The 22392-nt window shown below is 44.6% G+C and overlaps 5 non-coding genes across 5 annotated transcripts; all 5 read right to left on the bottom strand.

The window, feature by feature from the left end:
* Positions 1-2728: 2728 nt before the first annotated feature.
* Positions 2729-2810, bottom strand: TRNAS-GCU (transfer RNA serine (anticodon GCU)). The gene has a single exon. It is a non-coding gene; the product is annotated as a tRNA-Ser (tRNA).
* Positions 2811-6717: 3907 nt separating this feature from the next.
* TRNAS-GCU (transfer RNA serine (anticodon GCU)) lies at positions 6718-6799 on the bottom strand. Its single transcript has one exon. It is a non-coding gene; the product is annotated as a tRNA-Ser (tRNA).
* Positions 6800-10897: 4098 nt separating this feature from the next.
* On the bottom strand, positions 10898-10979 carry TRNAS-GCU (transfer RNA serine (anticodon GCU)). The gene has a single exon. It is a non-coding gene; the product is annotated as a tRNA-Ser (tRNA).
* Positions 10980-15489: 4510 nt separating this feature from the next.
* Positions 15490-15571, bottom strand: TRNAS-GCU (transfer RNA serine (anticodon GCU)). The gene has a single exon. It is a non-coding gene; the product is annotated as a tRNA-Ser (tRNA).
* Positions 15572-19458: 3887 nt separating this feature from the next.
* On the bottom strand, positions 19459-19540 carry TRNAS-GCU (transfer RNA serine (anticodon GCU)). The gene has a single exon. It is a non-coding gene; the product is annotated as a tRNA-Ser (tRNA).
* Between the last annotated feature and the right edge of the window lie 2852 nt (positions 19541-22392).

Raw genomic sequence — 22392 nt, 5'->3', positions numbered from 1 at the left:
GAGTCCAACTCTTTTCAACGTATATATGGCCCCAATCGTAGCCATCGTCAGAAGCCATGGAATGAACATTGTGTTGTATGCTGATGACACACAACTCATCTTCTCCTTTAACGAAGACCCAGACATGGCCAAAAGGAACTTCCACTCAGGAATGGAAGCCGTCGCCACCTGGATGTGAGAAAGCTGCCTCAAGCTCAACTCTGACAAGACCGAGCTCATCATCTTCGGAAACGCCACCTCAGCATGTAATGACCTCTGGTGGCACACATCCCTCAGCACCCCCCCACACCGAATGAGCACGCCTCCAACCGAGGCATCATCCTCTACTCCTCCCTATCCATGACCCGTCAGGTAAACTCAGTCTCCTCCTCCTGCTGGCACATACTCCGCAAACTTTAAAATGTCTTCAGGTGGATCCCAGCAGACTGCTGCAGGACAGTCCGCTACGCCTCAGTCACAAGCAAGCTCGACTATGGCAATGCTCTCTATGCCGGCACCTTGGAGAGAAACATCCAAAAACTACAACTCATCCAGAATACCGCCACTGGACTGATCCTGAAACCTCCCACACCGAGAACATATCTCCCAACACCTGAGGACCCTTCAGGCTCCCGGTTGAGAAATGAACCTCCTTCAAGCTACTCACCCACACCTACAAGGCCATACACAACGTCAGACCAGCCTACCTAAATCCCCTCGTCTCCTTCCACACCCCTGCCAGATACCTCCGCTCTGCCTAGCTGGCCTTGGTCACCATCCCCCGCATTTGTAAAACCACCGCAGGTGGATGATTCTTCACCTACATTGCAGCAAAGAGCTGGAACAACCTCCCCTTGCACCAAAGACAAAGCCCATCGCTTATTACCTTCAGGAAGTACCTCAAGACGTGGCTCTTCGGATGAAGCCCCCCCCCCCACCCCCCTCCAGTGCCTTGAGAACCTCAAGGGAGAGTAGCTGCACTTTATAAAAACTGATTGATTGATTGAAGGGTTAGCATACTTTGCATAGGCGTGAGGTCTCACCTCTGGAGAGCCAGATAGCTAATACAATCTCATCTGGATGGAAATGTGCTGCATATGGCATATTACACCTGGTGGGGTAGGTTGGCGCTAGAGGTAGCTTGTTAAATCCTTGGGTAAAGGAAGCCTTACACTAACAAAAGGCAACATTGTGTTATGTGTAGCTTACAAAAGCGTGAGTCTTCTGCCTAAACTGCCTAAACATAAAGGGGGTTATTCTAACTTTGGAGGAGGTGTTAATCCGTCCCAAAAGTGACGGAAAAGTGACGGATTTACCACCAGCCGTATTACGAGTCCATTATATCCTATGGAACTCGTAATACGGCTGGTGGTATATCCGTCACTTTACCGTCACTTTTGGGACGGATTAACACTCCTCCAAAGTTAGAATAACCCCCAAAGTGTTTGTGTGTATGCTCGTAATGTTCTCAACTATACTCATGATAGTCCCACTACACATATGTGTGAGGTCTCAAGATCTGATGTCACTTCCTGCAAAGTCATGGCTTCTGATGCCACTTTCTCTGATGTCACATGTGATGTCACGTGCCAGGATTTCACTCATACTGCCTAACTTGTTTAGTCCCCCCACTTCTATTTTTAGGACTTGTGCCCTGTGCAACACTCTGCAGCAGGTGCTTTTGAATCGTAAGTTAGTGCTAAACACAGCGCCCCCTAAAGGTCAGTGCATCCCTTCCCCAAACATCCCAAGCGCCACCCCCGCCCGCCACCCATCCCCCTTCTCCACCCAGCACTGCCCTAAAGCCGGCCTCAGAGGCATCTTTCACTCTTCATCTAAAATGCGAACCATGGTCAAATGGGCAGATCAGATTTCACTTTCATGGAAGGAAGGAAGACACAAATTATTTGTTTCTCCCTGTGCCTCGTTTTGCGTGTTTGTTAAGCCCATCTATTGTCAGCTGCTGCGATGTGGGTTTCGCTGCTATCTTTCCCTTTATCTTGTGATGAAACAGATAAATTGGGGAAAACGAAGTCGGAAAATTACACGTTGGCAAAAAGTAAAAAATTAGGAATGTTATGCACGGAAGATTCGACTCCTATAGATCACGAATGAGCAACATGTAATATATAGAAAACGTCCCTATTGAATAAGATGAATTCGTTATACCATAGCAGGTGCACGAATATTATGACTTGCTGAAAGTAATATACATTTATTGTGCTGGAAGTATATCAGAGTAAGTAAAAACCATTCAGATATGGAGTACAAAATTATCTTAAAAGCGGATTCAAACCCACGCCCCGAAAAGACTTGATTGTTAATACAATTATTTAGGGCGCTCGGCCACTCTAACACTGAGATAGAACAGTCACTTATCTGAAAATAGATAGCACGTGTCACATCTCATGATTTGGATGGAGTTTTGCTTCTATATTCCTTTTCACATAGTGCTGAAAGACTTAAATTGGTAATATAAAATAATAAACTTTGACAAAAAAGAACAACCCTAGGCAACTAAGTCTGTCAACAATGAGTAAATGTTGTATCCATTTATAGGAAACGTCCTTAATGAAGAAGATGAACTTGTCACACTAATGCCACAGCAGGCGCGCGAATGCAACGTAATTTCCAATTGTAACCAGAAATCAACAATTATAATGCTGGGATATATTGGTGTAATGCTCCTTGGTCTCTCTTGTTCAGACCAAAGGCAAAGCCTAAGTAATTACAAAACAGATCGGGGAACCGACGAAGGTGGGATTCGAACCCACGCGTGCAGAGCACAATGGATTAGCAGTCCATCGCCTTAACCACTCGGCCACTTCGTCAGATGACAATTGATCGTGCACCTTTAAATACAAATATATCTCACAGGCCACGTAGTATGTTTTTGTTGTTTTGTTATTATTTATGTTTTTACTGAGATGGTAACTTCACTAAATGTCATTTTTACGGCAACGTCTAGATTATGATCTTGGAGATCATTCCTCCTACTATATTGTGGGGACAACTTTAATTAACAACACCATCACCCCGACGAAGAAGCATCTCAATTCTTCTCAACCTACCTACTGCAGCAATGCTGCAAAATTTGTGATGAACTGTATAATAAGAAAATATCACACAGTAGCTTTTTTCTTATGCTCTTAGGTCTGGGAGACTGAAGTAATTTAGAGTTATGATAAGTATGAAATTAGAGGTCATGTGTCCTTACTTAGCATTGGCTCATTCAGGGTGAAGGTTACAGTGCATAGGTGAGCTGACAAGTCAGTGTTTCTGTAAACAAGAAAGCCAACTAGGCTGTGCAAAGGACTAGTTAACAAGCAGAGTCTAGTGCAGATTCTGATTGCTGGCTATAGTTTGTGGTGTCTCTTGTTATTCCTACATCTCCCCACTTGGATTGTTTTTCTATGCAAACCAGCAATATTTCCTTCTGAAGGCCAATATTTTCTTCACAGTGCTAGTTGGAACAGGAATTACATGTGCCTTTTTTTGGAGTTATAGTTATCACCATTTCCTACTCATCCTTGGATATTTGGGTGGTTTACGCTTATTTTGATGTGGAGCTGATACCTCTAACTTTGAAATTTATGACCCAATCTTTGGCTGGGTATTCTGGTTGTACTGATTTCACGGTGACCTGTCCGGTTGTGCTGGTGAATGTGAGGGTGGTTTCGATATAGTTATGCGACACAGTAAGGACACAATACGTCTGCTGCTAAAAGTGGAGGTGACATTTGGGGGGGCAGTGAATAATTTGTGAACATAAATGCAGAGCCCCAACGTGTTTCCCATGGCCCTATTTCTGCATATCAAGATTGCCATAACCTTTCTCTTTCACTAATCTACACTTGCCTATTTGTGAAGATTTTTTTTGTCTCCTTTTCCAACTTCATCTTTGTTTTCTTATCTCTATTTCTCCTTTCTTCCTTTTCTGCCTTTCTATCTTTCACTGGGTCATGGTCTGTTGGTGAAAAATAAGCCCCAAACTCCTAAACTGAGTGCAGGTTCCCACCACAGACAAACTAAGTGGTGGTAGCTGGGGGGGAGGAGTGTTGGGGGAGATAGGGAATCTGTGTAAAAGCCCTGGAATGGATCCACTCCTTCCTCTCCGGGAGGACTCATAGGGTCAGACTCCCACCCTACACATCCAGACCCACAGGAGTCAACTGCGGAGTCCCCCAAGGATCCTCTTTGAGTCCAACTCTTTTCAACGTATATATGGCCCCAATCGTAGCCATCGTCAGAAGCCATGGAATGAACATTGTGTTTTATGCTGATGACACACAACTCATCTTCTCCCTTACCGAAGACCCAGACATGGCCAAAAGGAACTTCCACTCAGGAATGGAAGCCGTCGCCACCTGAATGTGAGAAAGCTGCCTCAAGCTCAACTCTGACAAGACCGAGCTCATCATCTTCGGAAACGCCACCTCAGCATGTAATGACCTCTGGTGGCACACATCCCTCAGCACCCCCCCACACCGAATGAGCATGCCTCCAACCGAGGCATCATCCTCTACTCCTCCCTATCCATGACCCGTCAGGTAAACTCAGTCTCCTCCTCCTGCTGGCACATACTCCGCAAATTTTAAAATGTCTTCAGGTGGATCCCAGCAGACTGCTGCAGGACAGTCCGCCACGCCTCAGTCACAAGCAAGCTCGACTATGGCAATGCTCTCTATGCCGGCACATTGGAGAGAAACATCCAAAAACTACAACTCATCCAGAATACCGCCGCTGGACTGATCCTGAACCTCCCACACCGAGAACATATCTCCCAACACCTGAGGACCCTTCAGGCTCCCGGTTGAGAAATGAATCTCCTTCAAGCTACTCACCCACACCTACAAGGCCATACACAACGTCAGACCAGCCTACCTAAATCCTCGCGTCTCCTTCCACACCCCTGCCAGATACCTCCGCTCTGCCTAGCTGGCCCTGGTCACCATCCCCCGCATTTGTAAAACCACCGCAGGTAGATGATTCTTCACCTACATTGCAGCAAAGATCTGGAACAACCTCCCCTTGCACCTCAGACAAAGCCCATCGCTTACTACCTTCAGGAAGTACCTCAAGACGTGGCTCTTCGGATGAAGCCCCCCCACCCCCCTCCAGCGTCTTGAGAACCTCAAGGGTGAGTAGCTGCACTTTATAAAAACGGATTGATTGATTGAAGGGTTAGCATACTTTGCATAGGCGTGAGGTCTCACCTCTGGAGAGCCAGACAGCTAATACAAATTCATCTGGATGGAAATGTGCTGCATATGGCATATTACACCTGGTGGGGTAGGTTGGCGCTAGAGCTAGCTTGGTAAATCCTTGGGTAAAGGAAGCCTTACACTAACAAAAGGCAACATTGTGTTATGTGTAGCTTACAAAAGCGTGAGTCTTCTGCCTAAACTGCCTAAACATAAAGTGTTTGTGTGTATGCTCGTAATGTTCTCAACTATACTCATGATAGTCCCACTACACATATGTGTGAGGTCTCAAGATCTGATGTCACTTCCTGCAAAGTCATGGCTTCTGATGCCACTTTCTCTGATGTCACATGTGATGTCACGTGCCAGGATTTCACTCATACTGCCTAACTTGTTTAGTCCCCCCACTTCTATTTTTAGGACTTGAGCCCTGTGCAACACTCTGCAGCAGGTGCTTTTGAATCGTAAGTTAGTGCTAAACACAGCGCCCCCTAAAGGTCAGTGCGTCCCTTCCCCAAACATCCCAAGCGCCACCCCCGCCCGCCACCCATCCCCCTTCTCCACCCAGCACTGCCCTAAAGCCGGCCTCGGAGGCATCTTTCACTCTTCATCTAAAATGCGAACCATGGTCAAATGGGCAGATCAGATTTCACTTTCATGGAAGGAAGGAAGACACAAATTATTTGTTTCTCCCTGTGCCTCGTTTTGCGTGTTTGTTAAGCCCATCTATCTTCAGCTGCTGGGATGTGGGTTTCGCTGCTATCTTTCCCTTTATCTTGTGATGAAACAGATAAATTGGGGAAAACGAAGTCGGAAAATTACACGTTGGCAAAAAGTAAAAAATTAGGAATGTTATGCACGGAAGATTCGACTCCTATAGATCACGAATGAGCAACATGTAATATATAGAAAACGTCCCTATTGAAGATGATGAATTCGTTATACCATAGCAGGTGCACGAATATTACGACTTGCTGAAAGTAATATACATTTATTGTGCTGGAAGTATATCAGAGTAAGTAAAAACCATTCAGATATGGAGTACAAAATTATCTTAAAAGCGGAGTAAGGGGATTCGAACCCACGCCCCGAAAAGACTTGATTGCTAATACAATTATTTAGGGCGCTCGGCCACTCTAACACTGAGATAGAACGGTCATTTATCTGAAAATAGATAGCATGTGTCACATCTCATGATTTGGATGGAGTTTTGCTTCTATATTCCTTTTCACATAGTGCTGAAAGACTTAAATTGGTAATATAAAATAATAAACTTTGACAAAAAAGAACAACCCTAGGCAACTAAGTCTGTCAACAATGAGTAAATGTTGTATCCATTTATAGGAAACGTCCTTAATGAAGAAGATGAACTTGTCACACTAATGCCACAGCAGGCGCGCGAATGCAACGTAATTTCCAATTGTAACCAGAAATCAACAATTATAATGCTGGGATTTATTGGTGTAATGCTCCTTGGTCTCTCTTGTTCAGACCAAAGGCAAAGCCTAAGTAATTACAAAACGGATCGGGGAACCGACGAAGGTGGGATTCGAACCCACGCGTGCAAAGCACAATGGATTAGCAGTCCATCGCCTTAACCACTCGTCCACTTTATCAGATGACAATTGCATGCGCACCTTTAAATACCAATATATCTCACAGGCCACTTAGTATGTCTTTGTTGTTTTGTTATTATTTATGTTTTTACTGAGATGGTAACTTCACTAAATGTCATTTTTACAGCAACGTCTAGATTATGATCTTGGAGATCATTCCTCCTACTATATTGTGGGGACAACTTTAATTAACAACACCATCACCCCGACGAAGAAGCATCTCAATTCTTCTCATACCTACCTACTGCAGCAATGCTGCAAAATTTGTGATGAACTGTATGATAAGAAAATATCACACAGTAGCTTTTTTCTTATGCTCTTAGGTCTGGGAGACTGAAGTAATTTAGAGTTATGATAAGTATGAAATTAGAGGTCATGTGTCCTTACTTAGCATTGGCTCATTCTGGGTGAAGGTTACAGTGCATAGGTGAGCTGAAAAGTCAGTGTTTCTGTAAACAAGAAAGCCAACTAGGCTGTGCAAAGGACTAGTTAACAAGCAGAGTCTAGTGCAGATTCTGATTGCTGGCTATAGTTTGTGGTGTCTCTTGTTATTCCTACATCTCCCCACTTGGATTGTTTTTCTATGCAAACCAGCAATATTTCCTTCTGAAGGCCAATATTTTCTTCACAGTGCTAGTTGGAACAGGAATTACATGTGCCTTTTTTTGGAGTTATAGTTATCACCCTTTCCTACTCATCCTTGGATATTTGGGTGGTTTACGCTTATTTTGATGTGGAGCTGATACCTCTTACTTTGAAATTTATGACCCAATCATTGGCTGGGTATTCTGGTTGTACTGATTTCACGGTGACCTGTCCGGTTGTGCTGGTGAATGTGAGGGTGGTTTCGATATAGTTATGCGACACAGTAAGGACACAATACGTCTGCTGCTAAAAGTAGAGGTGACATTTGGGGGGGCAGTGAATAGTTTGTGAACATAAATGCAGAGCCCCAACGTGTTTCCCATGGCCCTATTTCTGCATATCAAGATTGCCATAACCTTTCTCGTTCACTAATCTACACTTGCCTATTTGTGAAGATTTTTTTCGTCTCCTTTTCCAACTTCATCTTTGTTTTCTTATCTCTATTTCTCCTTTCTTCCTTTTCTGCCTTTCTATCTTTCACTGGGTCATGGTCTGTTGGTGAAAAATAAGGCCCAAACTCCTAAACTGAGTGCAGGTTCCCACCACAGACAAACTAAGTGGTGGTAGCTGGGGGGGAGGAGTGTTGGGGGAGATAGGGAATCTGTGTAAAAGCCCTGGAATGGATCCACTCCTTCCACTCCGGGAGGACTCATAGGGTCAGACTCCCACCCTACACATCCAGACCCACAGGAGTCAACTGCGGAGTCCCCCAAGGATCCTCTTTGAGTCCAACTCTTTTCAACGTATATATGGCCCCAATCGTAGCCATCGTCAGAAGCCATGGAATGAACATTGTGTTGTATGCTGATGACACACAACTCATCTTCTCCCTTACCGAAGACCCAGACATGGCCAAAAGGAACTTCCACTCAGGAATGGAAGCCGTCGCCACCTGGATGTGAGAAAGCTGCCTCAAGCTCAACTCTGACAAGACCGAGCTCATCATCTTCGGAAACGCCACCTCAGCATGTAATGACCTCCGGTGGCACACATCCCTCAGCACCCCCCCACACCGAATGAGCACGCCTCCAACCGAGGCATCATCCTCTACTCCTCCCTATCCATGACCCGTCAGGTAAACTCAGTCTCCTCCTCCTGCTGGCACATACTCCGCAAACTTTAAAATGTCTTCAGGTGGATCCCAGCAGACTGCTGCAGGACAGTCCGCTACGCCTCAGTCACAAGCAAGCTCGACTATGGCAATGCTCTCTATGCCGGCACCTTGGAGAGAAACATCCAAAAACTACAACTCATCCAGAATACCGCCGCTGGACTGATCCTGAAACCTCCCACACCGAGAACATATCTCCCAACACCTGAGGACCCTTCAGGCTCCCGGTTGAGAAATGAACCTCCTTCAAGCTACTCACCCACACCTACAAGGCCATACACAACGTCAGACCAGCCTACCTAAATCCCCTCGTCTCCTTCCACACCCCTGCCAGATACCTCCGCTCTGCCTAGCTGGCCTTGGTCACCATCCCCCGCATTTGTAAAACCACCGCAGGTGGATGATTCTTCACCTACATTGCAGCAAAGAGCTGGAACAACCTCCCCTTGCACCAAAGACAAAGCCCATCGCTTATTACCTTCAGGAAGTACCTCAAGACGTGGCTCTTCGGATGAAGCCCCCCCCCCCCACCCCCCTCCAGTGCCTTGAGAACCTCAAGGGAGAGTAGCTGCACTTTATAAAAACTGATTGATTGATTGAAGGGTTAGCATACTTTGCATAGGCGTGAGGTCTCACCTCTGGAGAGCCAGATAGCTAATACAATCTCATCTGGATGGAAATGTGCTGCATATGGCATATTACACCTGGTGGGGTAGGTTGGCGCTAGAGGTAGCTTGTTAAATCCTTGGGTAAAGGAAGCCTTACACTAACAAAAGGCAACATTGTGTTATGTGTAGCTTACAAAAGCGTGAGTCTTCTGCCTAAACTGCCTAAACATAAAGGGGGTTATTCTAACTTTGGAGGAGGTGTTAATCCGTCCCAAAAGTGACGGAAAAGTGACGGATTTACCACCAGCCGTATTACGAGTCCATTATATCCTATGGAACTCGTAATACGGCTGGTGGTATATCCGTCACTTTACCGTCACTTTTGGGACGGATTAACACTCCTCCAAAGTTAGAATAACCCCCAAAGTGTTTGTGTGTATGCTCGTAATGTTCTCAACTATACTCATGATAGTCCCACTACACATATGTGTGAGGTCTCAAGATCTGATGTCACTTCCTGCAAAGTCATGGCTTCTGATGCCACTTTCTCTGATGTCACATGTGATGTCACGTGCCAGGATTTCACTCATACTGCCTAACTTGTTTAGTCCCCCCACTTCTATTTTTAGGACTTGTGCCCTGTGCAACACTCTGCAGCAGGTGCTTTTGAATCGTAAGTTAGTGCTAAACACAGCGCCCCCTAAAGGTCAGTGCATCCCTTCCCCAAACATCCCAAGCGCCACCCCCGCCCGCCACCCATCCCCCTTCTCCACCCAGCACTGCCCTAAAGCCGGCCTCAGAGGCATCTTTCACTCTTCATCTAAAATGCGAACCATGGTCAAATGGGCAGATCAGATTTCACTTTCATGGAAGGAAGGAAGACACAAATTATTTGTTTCTCCCTGTGCCTCGTTTTGCGTGTTTGTTAAGCCCATCTATTGTCAGCTGCTGCGATGTGGGTTTCGCTGCTATCTTTCCCTTTATCTTGTGATGAAACAGATAAATTGGGGAAAACGAAGTCGGAAAATTACACGTTGGCAAAAAGTAAAAAATTAGGAATGTTATGCACGGAAGATTCGACTCCTATAGATCACGAATGAGCAACATGTAATATATAGAAAACGTCCCTATTGAATAAGATGAATTCGTTATACCATAGCAGGTGCACGAATATTATGACTTGCTGAAAGTAATATACATTTATTGTGCTGGAAGTATATCAGAGTAAGTAAAAACCATTCAGATATGGAGTACAAAATTATCTTAAAAGCGGATTCAAACCCACGCCCCGAAAAGACTTGATTGTTAATACAATTATTTAGGGCGCTCGGCCACTCTAACACTGAGATAGAACAGTCACTTATCTGAAAATAGATAGCACGTGTCACATCTCATGATTTGGATGGAGTTTTGCTTTTATATTCCTTTTCACATAGTGCTGAAAAACTTAAATTGGTAATATAAAATAATAAACTTTGACAAAAAAGAACAACCCTAGGCAACTAAGTCTTTCAACAATGAGTAAATGTTGTATCCATTTATAGGAAACGTCCTTAATGAAGAAGATGAACTTGTCACACTAATGCCACAGCAGGCGCGCGAATGCAACGTAATTTCCAATTGTAACCAGAAATCAACAATTATAATGCTGGGATATATTGGTGTAATGCTCCTTGGTCTCTCTTGTTCAGACCAAAGGCAAAGCCTAAGTAATTACAAAACAGATCGGGGAACCGACGAAGGTGGGATTCGAACCCACGCGTGCAGAGCACAATGGATTAGCAGTCCATCGCCTTAACCACTCGGCCACTTCGTCAGATGACAATTGACCGTGCACCTTTAAATACAAATATATCTCACAGGCCACGTAGTATGTTTTTGTTGTTTTGTTATTATTTATGTTTTTACTGAGATCGTAACTTCACTAAATGTCATTTTTACGGCAACGTCTAGATTATGATCTTGGAGATCATTCCTCCTACTATATTGTGGGGACAACTTTAATTAACAACACCATCACCCCGACGAAGAAGCATCTCAATTCTTCTCAACCTACCTACTGCAGCAATGCTGCAAAATTTGTGATGAACTGTATAATAAGAAAATATCACACAGTAGCTTTTTTCTTATGCTCTTAGGTCTGGGAGACTGAAGTAATTTAGAGTTATGATAAGTATGAAATTAGAGGTCATGTGTCCTTACTTAGCATTGGCTCATTCAGGGTGAAGGTTACAGTGCATAGGTGAGCTGACAAGTCAGTGTTTCTGTAAACAAGAAAGCCAACTAGGCTGTGCAAAGGACTAGTTAACAAGCAGAGTCTAGTGCAGATTCTGATTGCTGGCTATAGTTTGTGGTGTCTCTTGTTATTCCTACATCTCCCCACTTGGATTGTTTTTCTATGCAAACCAGCAATATTTCCTTCTGAAGGCCAATATTTTCTTCACAGTGCTAGTTGGAACAGGAATTACATGTGCCTTTTTTTGGAGTTATAGTTATCACCATTTCCTACTCATCCTTGGATATTTGGGTGGTTTACGCTTATTTTGATGTGGAGCTGATACCTCTAACTTTGAAATTTATGACCCAATCTTTGGCTGGGTATTCTGGTTGTACTGATTTCACGGTGACCTGTCCGGTTGTGCTGGTGAATGTGAGGGTGGTTTCGATATAGTTATGCGACACAGTAAGGACACAATACGTCTGCTGCTAAAAGTGGAGGTGACATTTGGGGGGGCAGTGAATAATTTGTGAACATAAATGCAGAGCCCCAACGTGTTTCCCATGGCCCTATTTCTGCATATCAAGATTGCCATAACCTTTCTCTTTCACTAATCTACACTTGCCTATTTGTGAAGATTTTTTTTGTCTCCTTTTCCAACTTCATCTTTGTTTTCTTATCTCTATTTCTCCTTTCTTCCTTTTCTGCCTTTCTATCTTTCACTGGGTCATGGTCTGTTGGTGAAAAATAAGCCCCAAACTCCTAAACTGAGTGCAGGTTCCCACCACAGACAAACTAAGTGGTGGTAGCTGGGGGGGAGGAGTGTTGGGGGAGATAGGGAATCTGTGTAAAAGCCCTGGAATGGATCCACTCCTTCCTCTCCGGGAGGACTCATAGGGTCAGACTCCCACCCTACACATCCAGACCCACAGGAGTCAACTGCGGAGTCCCCCAAGGATCCTCTTTGAGTCCAACTCTTTTCAACGTATATATGGCCCCAATCGTAGCCATCGTCAGAAGCCATGGAATGAACATTGTGTTTTATGCTGATGACACACAACTCATCTTCTCCCTTACCGAAGACCCAGACATGGCCAAAAGGAACTTCCACTCAGGAATGGAAGCCGTCGCCACCTGGATGTGAGAAAGCTGCCTCAAGCTCAACTCTGACAAGACCGAGCTCATCATCTTCGGAAACGCCACCTCAGCATGTAATGACCTCTGGTGGCACACATCCCTCAGCACCCCCCCACACCGAATGAGCATGCCTCCAACCGAGGCATCATCCTCTACTCCTCCCTATCCATGACCCGTCAGGTAAACTCAGTCTCCTCCTCCTGCTGGCACATACTCCGCAAATTTTAAAATGTCTTCAGGTGGATCCCAGCAGACTGCTGCAGGACAGTCCGCCACGCCTCAGTCACAAGCAAGCTCGACTATGGCAATGCTCTCTATGCCGGCACATTGGAGAGAAACATCCAAAAACTACAACTCATCCAGAATACCGCCGCTGGACTGATCCTGAACCTCCCACACCGAGAACATATCTCCCAACACCTGAGGACCCTTCAGGCTCCCGGTTGAGAAATGAATCTCCTTCAAGCTACTCACCCACACCTACAAGGCCATACACAACGTCAGACCAGCCTACCTAAATCCTCGCGTCTCCTTCCACACCCCTGCCAGATACCTCCGCTCTGCCTAGCTGGCCCTGGTCACCATCCCCCGCATTTGTAAAACCACCGCAGGTAGATGATTCTTCACCTACATTGCAGCAAAGATCTGGAACAACCTCCCCTTGCACCTCAGACAAAGCCCATCGCTTACTACCTTCAGGAAGTACCTCAAGACGTGGCTCTTCGGATGAAGCCCCCCCACCCCCCTCCAGCGTCTTGAGAACCTCAAGGGTGAGTAGCTGCACTTTATAAAAACGGATTGATTGATTGAAGGGTTAGCATACTTTGCATAGGCGTGAGGTCTCACCTCTGGAGAGCCAGACAGCTAATACAAATTCATCTGGATGGAAATGTGCTGCATATGGCATATTACACCTGGTGGGGTAGGTTGGCGCTAGAGCTAGCTTGTTAAATCCTTGGGTAAAGGAAGCCTTACACTAACAAAAGGCAACATTGTGTTGTGTGTAGCTTACAAAAGCGTGAGTCTTCTGCCTAAACTGCCTAAACATAAAGTGTTTGTGTGTATGCTCGTAATGTTCTCAACTATACTCATGATAGTCCCACTACACATATGTGTGAGGTCTCAAGATCTGATGTCACTTCCTGCAAAGTCATGGCTTCTGATGCCACTTTCTCTGATGTCACATATGATGTCACGTGCCAGGATTTCACTCATACTGCCTAACTTGTTTAGTCCCCCCACTTCTATTTTTAGGACTTGTGCCCTGTGCAACACTCTGCAGCAGGTGCTTTTGAATCGTAAGTTAGTGCTAAACACAGCGCCCCCTAAAGGTCAGTGCATCCCTTCCCCAAACTTCCCAAGCGCCACCCCCACCCGCCCCCCATCCCCCTTCTCCACCCAGCACTGCCCTAAAGCCGGCCTCGGAGGCATCTTTCACTCTTCATCTAAAATGCGAACCATGGTCAAATGGGCAGATCAGATTTCACTTTCATGGAAGGAAGGAAGACACAAATTATTTGTTTCTCCCAGTGCCTCGTTTTGCGTGTTTGTTAAGCCCATCTATCTTCAGCTGCTGGGATGTGGGTTTCGCTGCTATCTTTCCCTTTATCTTGTGATGAAACAGATAAATTGGGGAAAACGAAGTCGGAAAATTACACGTTGGCAAAAAGTAAAAAATTAGGAATGTTATGCACGGAAGATTCGACTCCTATAGATCACGAATGAGCAACATGTAATATATAGAAAACGTCCCTATTGAAGAAGATGGATTCGTTATACCATAGACTGTACCTTCGTCCACTTTTCAGAACTGTACCTTCGTCCACTTTTCAGATCTTACGGAGTTAGGAAGTGCAAGGAGGCGGAAGCGCTATGTATGCGTTCAGATGAGAAATACATTGTGATAAAGGTCTCAACTTATATCTTGGAAGCATGGAAACTTCGTCTATCAATGCACCCACAGTTGGTACAGGCATAATAGCCTATGTTATCCCGTAGCTATTTAGCCTGGGAAATCGGTGCAGGGTAGTGAAAAACTGGGTTAGGCCTCGGGCTTTTATTAAATGGTTGGAAGGCAATGCAAGGCCCCAAATGATTCGTCCCATAATAAGACATTTTAAATATCAGACTTATAATGTTTTTCTAGAATAAGTTAAGTTTTTATGTAAATTATGGTCAAATTAGGTTTTACGATAATACATGGTAAATTGGATACATTTTTGGCACATGTTAAATCAAAAATTCAAGCATATTTTTCTTTTATTGAGATGTTTTATTCGATGTGATTTTTATTGAGTTTGATGGATTGATATCTATTGTGTGATTATTGTTAAGGCCGGATAGGCCAATAACAATTAAATAAATGGGTTAAATGGGTTATACCATAGCAGGTGCACGAATATTACGACTTGCTGAAAGTAATATACATTTATTGTGCTGGAAGTATATCAGAGTAAGTAAAAACCATTCAGATATGGAGTACAAAATTATCTTAAAAGCGGAGCAAGGGGATTCGAATACACGCCCCGAAAAGACTTGATTGTAAATACAATTATTTAGGGCGCTCGGCCACTCTAACTCTGAGATACAACGGTCACTTATCTGAAAATAGATAGCATGTGTCACATCTTATGATTTGGATGGAGTTTTGCTTCTATATTCCTTTTCGCATTGTGCTGAAAGACTTAAATTGGTAATATAAAATAATAAACTTTGACAAAAAAGAACAACGCTAGGCAACTAAGTCTGTCAACAATGAGTAAATGTTGTATCCATTTATAGGAAACGTCCTTAATGAAGAAGATGAACTTGTCACACTAATGCCACAGCAGGCGCGCGAATGCAACGTAATTTCCAATTGTAACCAGAAATCAACAATTATAATGCTGGGATATATTGGTGTAATGCTCCTTGGTCTCTCTTGTTCAGACCAAAGGCAGAACCTAAGTAATTACAAAACAAATCAGGGAACCGACGAAGGTGGGACTCGAACCCACGCGTGCAGATCACAATGGATTAGCAGTCCATCCCCTTAACCACTCAGCCACTTCGTTAGATGACAATTGAATGTGCACCTTTAAATACCAATATATCTCACAGGCCACGTAGTATGTTTTTGTCGTTTTGTTATTATTTATGTTTTTACTGAGATGGTAACTTCACTAAATGTCATTTTTACAGCAACGTCTAGATTATGATCTTGGAGATCATTCCTCCTACTATATTGTGGGGACAACTTTAATTAACAACACCATCACCCAGACGAAGAAGCATCTCAATTCTTCTCATACCTACCTACTGCAGCAATGCTGCAAAATTTGTGATGAACTGTATAATAAGAAAATATCACACAGTAGCTTTTTTCTTATGCTCTTAGGTCTGGGAGACTGAAGTAATTTAGAGTTATGATAAGTATGAAATTAGAGGTCATGTGTCCTTACTTAGCATTGGCTCATTCAGGGTGAAGGTTACAGTGCATAGGTGAGCTGACAAGTCAGTGTTTCTGTAAACAAGAAAGCCAACTAGGCTGTGCAAAGGACTAGTTAACAAGCAGAGTCTAGTGCAGATTCTGATTGCTGGCTATAGTTTGTGGTGTCTCTTGTTATTCCTACATCTCCCCACTTGGATTGTTTTTCTATGCAAACCAGCAATATTTCTTTCTGAAGGCCAATATTTTCTTCACAGTGCTAGTTGGAACAGGAATTACATGTGCCTTTTTTTGGAGTTATAGTTATCACCATTTCCTACTCATCCTTGGATATTTGGGTGGTTTACACTTATTTTGATGTGGAGCTGATACCTCTTACTTTGAAATTTATGACCCAATCTTTGGCTGGGTATTCTGGTTGTACTGATTTCACGGTGACCTGTCCGGTTGTGCTGGTGAATGTGAGGGTGGTTTCGATATAGTTATGCGACACTGTAAGGACACAATACATCTGCTGCTAAAAGTGGAGGTGACATTTGGGGGGGGCAGTAAATAGTTTGTGAACATAAATGCAGAGCCCCAACGTGTTTCCCATGGCCCTATTTCTGCATATCAAGATTGCCATAACCTTTCTCTTTCACTAATCTACACTTGCCTATTTGTGAAGATTTTTTTTGTCTCCTTTTCCAACTTCATCTTTGTTTTCTTATCTCTATTTCTCCTTTCTTCCTTTTCTGCCTTTCTATCTTTCACTGGGTCATGGTCTGTTGGTGAAAAATAAGCCCCAAACTCCTAAACTGAGTGCAGGTTCCCACCACAGACAAACTAAGTGGTGGTAGCTGGGGGGGAGGAGTGTTGGGGGAGATAGGGAATCTGTGTAAAAGCCCTGGAATGGATCCACTCCTTCCTCTCCGGGAGGACTCATAGGGTCAGACTCCCACCCTACACATCCAGACCCACAGAAGTCAACTGCGGAGTCCCCCAAGGATCCTCTTTGAGTCCAAATCTTTTCAACGCATATATGGCCCCAATCGTAGCCATCGTCAGAAGCCATGGAATGAACATTGTGTTGTTTGCTGATGACACACAACTCATCTTCTCCCTTACCGAAGACCCAGACATGGCCAAAAGGAACTTCCACTCAGGAATGGAAGCCGTCGCCACCTGGATGTGAGAAAGCTGCCTCAAGCTCAACTCTGACAAGACCGAGCTCATCATCTTCGGAAACGCCACCTCAGCATGTAATGACCTCTGGTGGCACACTTTCCTCAGCACCCCCCCACACCGAATGAGCACGCCTCCAACCGAGGCATCATCCTCTACTCCTCCCTATCCATGACCCGTCAGGTAAACTCAGTCTCCTCCTCCTGCTGGCACATACTCTGCAAACTTAAAAATGTCTTCAGGTGGATCCCAGCAGACTGCTGCAGGACAGTCCGCCACGCCTCAGTCACAAGCAAGCTCGACTATGGCAATGCTCTCTATGCCGGCACCTTGGAGAGAAACATCCAAAAACTACAACTCATCCAGAATACCACCGCTGGACTGATCCTGAACCTCCCACAACGAGAACATATCTCCCAACACCTGAGGACCCTTCAGGCTCCCGGTTGAGAAATGAATCTCCTTCAAGCTACTCACCCACACCTACAAGGCCATACACAACGTCAGACCAGCCTACCTAAATCCCCAAGTCTCCTTCCACACCCCTGCCAGATACCTCCGCTCTGCCTAGCTAACCCTGGTCACCATCCCCCGCATTTGTAAAACCACCGCAGGTGGATGATTCTTCACCTACATTGCAGCAAAGAGCTGGAACAACCTCCCCTTGCACCTCAGACAAAGCCCATCGCTTACTACCTTCAGGAAGTACCTCAAGACGTGGCTCTTCGGATGAAGCCCCCCCCACCCCCTCCAGCGCCTTGAGAACCTCAAGGGTGAGTAGCTGCACTTTATAAAAACTGATTGATTGATTGAAGGGTTAGCATACTTTGCATAGGCGTGAGGTCTCACCTCTGGAGAGCCAGACAGCTAATACAATCTCATCTGGATGGAAATGTGCTGCATATGGCATATTACACCTGGTGGGGTAGGTTGGCGCTAGAGCTAGCTTGTTAAGTCCTTGGGTAAAGGAAGCCTTACACTAACAAAAGGCAACATTGTCTTATGTGTAGCTTACAAAAGCGTGAGTCTTCTGCCTAAACTGCCTAAACATAAAGTGTTTGTGTGTATGCTCGTAATGTTCTCAACTGTACTCATGATAGTCCCACTACACATATGTGTGAGGTCTCGGGATCTGATGACACTTCCTGCAAAGTCATGGCTTCTGATGCCACTTTCTCTGATGTCACATGTGATGTCACGTGCCAGGATTTCACTCAGACTGCCTAACTTGTTTAGTCCCCCCACTTCTATTTTTAGGACTTGTGCCCTGTGCAACACTCTGCAGCAGGTGCTTTTAAATCGTGAGTTAGTGCTAAACACAGCGCCCCCTAAAGGTCATTGCATCCCTTCCCCAAACATCCCAAGCGCCACCCCCGCCCGCCACCCATCCCTCTTCTCCACCCAGCACTGCCCTAAAGCCGGCCTCGGAGGCATCTTTCACTCTTCATCTAAAATGCGAACCATGGTCAAATGGGCAGATCAGATTTCACTTTCATGGAAGGAAGGAAGACACAAATTATTTGTTTCTCCCTGTGCCTCGTTTTGCGTGTTTGTTAAGCCCATCTATCTTCAGCTGCTGGGATGTGGGCTTCTCTGCTATCTTTCCCTTTATCTTGTGATGAAACAGATAAATTGGGGAAAACGAAGTCGGAAAATTACACGTTGACAAAAAGTAAAAAATTAGGAATGTTATGCACGGAAGATTCGACTCCTATAGATCACGAATGAGCAACATGTAACATATAGAAAACGTCCCTATTGAAGAAGATGGATTCGTTATACCATAGCAGGTGCACGAATATTACGACTTGCTGAAAGTAATATACATTTATTGTGCTGGAAGTATATCAGAGTAAGTAAAAACCATTCAGATATGGAGTACAAAATTATCTTAAAAGCGGATTCGAACCCACGCCCCGAAAAGTCTTGATTGTTAATACAATTATTTAGGGCGCTCGGCCACTCTAACACTGAACGGTCACTTATCTGAAAATAGATAGCATGTGTCACATCTCATGATTTGGATGGAGTTTTGCTTCTATATTCCTTTTCACATTGTGCTGAAAGACTTAAATTGGTAATATAAAATAATAAACTTTGACAAAAAAGAACAACGCTAGGCAACTAAGTCTGTCAACAATGAGTAAATGTTGTATCCATTTATAGGAAACGTCCTTAATGAAGAAGATTAACTTGTCACACTAATGCCACAGCAGGCGCGCGAATGCAACGTAATTTCCAATTGTAACCAGAAATCAACAATTATAATGCTGGGATATATTGGTGTAATGCTCCTTGGTCTCTCTTGTTCAGACCAAAGGCAAAGTAATTACAAAACAGATCGGGAACCGACAAAGGTGGGATTCGAACCCACGCGTGCAGAGCACAATGGATTAGCAGTCCATCGCCTTAACCACTCGGCCACTTCGTCAGATGACAATTGACGGTGCACCTTTAAATACCAATATATATCACAGGCCACGTAGTATGTTTTTGTTGTTTTGTTATTATTTATGTTTTTACTGAGATGGTAACTTCACTAAATGTCATTTTTACAGCAACGTCTAGATTATTATCTTGGAGATCATTCCTCCTACTATATTGTGGGGACAACTTTAATTAACAACACCATCACCCCGACGAAGAAGCATCTCAATTCTTCTCATACCTACCTACTGAGGCATTGCTGCAAAATTTGTGATGAACTGTATAATAAGAAAATATCACACAGTAGCTTTTTTCTTATGCTCTTAGGTCTGGGAGACTGAAGTAATTTAGAGTTATGATAAGTATGAAATTAGAGGTCATGTGTCCTTACTTAGCATTGGCTCATTCAGGGTGAAGGTTACAGTGCATAGGTGAGCTGACAAGTCAGTGTTTCTGTAAACAAGAAAGCCAACTAGGCTGTGCAAAGGACTAGTTAACAAGCAGAGTCTAGTGCAGATTCTGATTGCTGGCTATAGTTTGTGGTGTCTCTTGTTATTCCTACATCTCCCCACTTGGATTGTTTTTCTATGCAAACCAGCAATATTTCCTTCTGAAGGCCAATATTTTCTTCACAGTGCTAGTTGGAACAGGAATTACATGTGCCTTTTTTTTGAGTTATAGTTATCACCATTTCCTACTCATCCTTGGATATTTGGGTGGTTTACGCTTATTTTGATGTGGAGCTGATACCTCTTACTTTGAAATTTATGACCCAATCTTTGGCTGGGTATTCTGGTTGTACTGATTTCACGGTGACCTGTCCGGTTGTGCTGGTGAATGTGAGGGTGGTTTTGATATAGTTATGCGACACAGTAAGGACACGTGTCCTGCTGCTAAAAGTGGAGGTGACATTTGGGGGGGCAGTGAATAGTTTGTGAATATAAATGCAGAGCCCCAACGTGTTTCCCATGGCCCTATTTCTGCATATCAAGATTCCCATAACCTTTCTCTTTCACTAATCTACACTTGCCTATTTGTGAAGATTTTTTTTGTCTCCTTTTCCAACTTCATCTTTGTTTTCTTATCTCTATTTCTCCTTTCTTCCTTTTCTGCCTTTCTATCTTTCACTGGGTCATGGTTTGTTGGTGAAAAATAAGCCCCAAACTCCTAAACTGAGTGCAGGTTCCCACCACAGACAAACTAAGTGCTGGTAGCTGGGGGGGAGGAGTGTTGGGGGAGATAGGGAATCTGTGTAAAAGCCCTGGAATGGATCCACTCCTTCCTCTCCGGGAGGACTCATAGGGTCAGACTCCCACCCTACACATCCAGACCCACAGGAGTCAACTGCGGAGTCCCCCAAGGATCCTTTTTGAGTCCAACTCTTTTCAACGTATATATGGCCCCAATCGTAGCCATTGTCAGAAGCCATGGAATGAACATTGTGTTGTATGCTGATGACACACAACTCATCTTCTCCCTTACCGAAGACCCAGACCTGGCCAAAAGGAACTTCCACTCAGGAATGGAAGCCGTCGCCACCTGGATGTGAGAAAGCTGCCTCAAGCTCAACTCTGACAAGACCGAGCTCATCATCTTCGGAAACGCCACCTCAGCATGTAATGACCTCTGGTGGCACACATCCCTCAGCACCCCCCCACACCGAATGAGCACGCCTCCAACCGAGGCATCATCCTCTACTCCTCCCTATCCATGACCCGTCAGGTAAACTCAGTCTCCTCCTCCTGATGGCACATACTCCGCAAACTTTAAAATGTCTTCAGGTGGATCCCAGCAGACTGCTGCAGGACAGTCCGCCACGCCTCAGTCACAAGCAAGCTCGACTATGGCAATGCTCTCTATGCCGGCACCGTGGAGAGAAACATCCAAAAACTACAACTCATCCAGAATACCGCCACTGGACTGATCCTGAACCTCCCACACCGAGAACATATCTCCCAACACCTGAGGACCCTTCAGGCTCCCGGTTGAGAAATGAATCTCCTTCGAGCTTCTCACCCACACCTACAAGGCCCTACACAACGTCAGACCAGCCTACCTAAATCCCCGCGTCTCCTTCCACACCCCTGCCAGATACCTCCGCTCTGCCTAGCTGGCCCTGGTCACCATCCCGCGCATTTGTAAAACCACCGCAGGTGGATGATTCTTCACCTACATTGCAGCAAAGAGCTAGAACAACCTCCCCTTGCACCTCAGACAAAGCCCATCGCTTACTACCTTCAGGAAGTACCTCAAGACGTGGCTCTTCGGATGAAGCCCCCCCCCCACCCCACTCCAGCGCCTTGAGAACCTCAAGGGTGAGAAGCTGCACTTTATAAAAACGGATTGATTGATTGAAGGGTTAGCATACTTTGCATAGGCGTGAGGTCTCACCTCTGGAGAGCCAGACAGCTAATACAATTTCATCTGGATGGAAATGTGCTGCATATGGCATATTACACCTGGTGGGGTAGGTTGGCGCTAGAGCTAGCTTGTTAAATCCTTGGGTAAAGGAAGCCTTACACTAACAAAAGGCAATATTGTGTTATGTGTAGCTTACAAAAGCGTGAGTCTTCTGCCTAAACTGCCTAAACATAAAGTGTTTGTGTGTATGCTCGTAATGTTCTCAACTATACTCATGATAGTCCCACTACACATATGTGTGAGGTCTCAAGATCTGATGTCACTTCCTGCAAAGTCATGGCTTTTGATGCCACTTTCTCTGATGTCACATGTGATGTCACGTGCCAGGATTTCACTCATACTGCCTAACTTGTTTAGTCCCCCCACTTCTATTTTTAGGACTTGTGCCCTGTGCAACACTCTGCAGCAGGTGCTTTTGAATCGTAAGTTAGTGCT

Source organism: Pleurodeles waltl, chromosome 4_1 (genome assembly GCF_031143425.1).
Source record: "Pleurodeles waltl isolate 20211129_DDA chromosome 4_1, aPleWal1.hap1.20221129, whole genome shotgun sequence".
NCBI lineage: Eukaryota > Metazoa > Chordata > Amphibia > Caudata > Salamandridae > Pleurodeles > Pleurodeles waltl.
Note: the sequence above shows the minus strand (reverse complement) of the source record. Positions and strands in the feature narration are given on the sequence as shown.